Genomic DNA, 2,536 nt, shown 5'->3' on the forward strand with positions numbered 1-2,536 from the left:
AAAAAAAAAAAAAAAAAAAAAAAAAAAAAAAGAATCCAGTTCCTTACTTAGAAGGGTGAGGCAGGAGGATCATTTGAGGCCAGGAGTTCGAAACCAGCCTGGGCAACTAGTGAGACCGCCCCCTACTTCCCCATCACTTAAAAAAAAGAATGAAGTTCCAATAAGAAAAAGACAATTACTCAAAAGAAAAATGTGCAGGCTGGGCACGGTGGCTTATGCCTGCAATCCCAGCACTTTGGGAGGCTGAGGCAGGTGGATCACGAGGTCAGGACATCAAGACCATCCTGGCTAACACAGTGAAACCCTGTTTCTACTAAAAAATACAAAAAATTAGCCGGGCATGGTGGCGGGTGCCTGTAGTCCCAGCTACTCAGGAGGCTAAGGCAGGAGAATGGCGTGAACCCGGGAGGTGGAGCTTGCAGTGAGCAGAGATTGCGCCACTGCACTCCAGCCTGGGCGACAGAGCGAGACTCTGCCTCAAAAAAAAAAAAAAAAAAAAAAAAAAAAGTGCAAAGCCTGAGAAGGCATTTTACAAAAGAGGTAACAAGCATCTGACAAATACATGAAGAGATGTCCAACGTTGTTGGGAATCCAGGACATGTATAATAAAGTCACAGACCCCATTTTACTCCCATTTCACTGCCCCCTAGTATAAAATGTCCAACAATACCAAGTGTTAGAAGCCACGGGTACACAAAGCTCTTCCACACTGCAGTCTCTCTGCAAAACAGACTGGCATTAGCCACGACACTGAACATACATGTGCCAAATAACATAGCCTTTGCTCTCCTAGATAAATATCCACAGGAAACATGACCCAGGATATTCATGACTGTGCTATGCAAAAGGCTAAAACGGTCGGGCACAGTGGCTCCTGCCTATACTACTAGCACTCTGGGAGGATGAGGCAGGCAGATAACTTGAGGTCAGGAGTTCAAAACCAGGCTGGCCAACCTGGCAAAACCCTGTCTCTATTAAAAGTACAAAAAAAAAAAATTAGCCGGCATGGTGGCAGGTGCCTGTAATCCCAGCTACTTGGGAGGCTGAGGCTGGAGAATCTCTTAAACCTGGGAGGCAGAGATTGCAGTGAGCCAAGATTGCGCCACTGTGCTCCGCCCTGGGCAACAGAGTGAGACTCTGTCTTAAATAAATAACCTAATGCAGAGGCCTGTAGTCCCACCTGTTCAGGAGGCCGAGGCAGGAGGATCACCTGAGCCCAGGAGTTCCAGGCTATAGTGTGCTATGATCATGGCTATGAATACTGCTGCACTCTAGCCTAGGCAAAAACAACATAATTTTCAAAAATCTCGTGTATGTATTATATATTATATGTACATATATTATTATTATTATTACTTTTTGAGATAGGGTCTTATTCTGTCTCCCAAGCTGGAGTGCAGTGGCATGATCATGGCTCACTGCAGCCTCCAACTCCTGGGCTCAAGCGATCCTCCCACCTCAGCCTCCTGAGCAGCTGGGACTACAGGCATGCACCACCATACCCAGCTAATATTTGTATTTTTAGTAGAGATGGTGTTTCACCATGTTGCCCAGGCTGGTCTCAAACTCCTGGGCTCAAGTAACTCACCCATCTCGGCCTCTCAGAGTGCTAGGATGACATGTGTGAGCCACCGCACCCAGCAAGAATTTTTGTTCCCCTTTGACAGAGTGATTTGGCTCCTGGGTCTCCACTGTAGGGAAGGAGACAGGTGTCTCAGGGCATTGACAGGAGCTGTCCAGCCTGAGTTCATATCCTGGGCAAGTCACCTCAACCTACAGAACCTCTGTTTTTCCCATCTGCAAAATGGGGAGTTTATGGGAGTTGGAGAGAGCATGAAATAAGTTGATATTTGCGAAGTGCCCGGAGATAGGACTTAACACATAGTGAATGACGTAAAAGTGATTGTTACATAAAAGTAAATCTAGCTTAAAATGCGAGGCTGTCCCTGCAGCTCCATCTTAGGAACTGGGAACAGCTTAAGTGTCCCGCAGTAGGGGACTGTGGAGGACATTTCACGAGATGGCACAGTGAGGCTTCCAAAAATTGTCAGTGGTCTGGGAGACATAATGATGATGGGATGTTTATAGGGGACAACATACGATATAATTTTTGTATGAACCATATATAATTTTTTTTACCTTTGTGCATTTCTTTTTTGACACAGGGTCTTGCTCTGTCACCCAGACTGGAGTGCAGTGGTGCATTAATAGTTCACTACAGCGTTGTCTTCCTGGGCTCAAAGGATCCTCCTACCTCAGCCTCCTGACCAGCTGGGGCTACAGGAGTGCACCACCACACCTGGCCAATTTTTTTTTTTTTTTTTTTTTTTTGAGACAGAGTCTCGCTCTGTGGTCCAGGCTGGAGTGCAGTGGCTGAATCTCAGCTCACTGCAAGCTCCGCCTCCCAGGTTCACGCCATTCTCCTGCCTCAGCCTCCCAAGTAGCTGGGACAACAGGCGCCCGCCACCTCGCCCGGCTAGTTTTTTGTATTTTTTAGTAGAGACGGGGTTTCACCATGTTAGCCAGGATGGTCTTG

This window comes from Piliocolobus tephrosceles, chromosome 21, assembly GCF_002776525.5.
Source record: "Piliocolobus tephrosceles isolate RC106 chromosome 21, ASM277652v3, whole genome shotgun sequence".
Lineage (NCBI taxonomy): Eukaryota > Metazoa > Chordata > Mammalia > Primates > Cercopithecidae > Piliocolobus > Piliocolobus tephrosceles.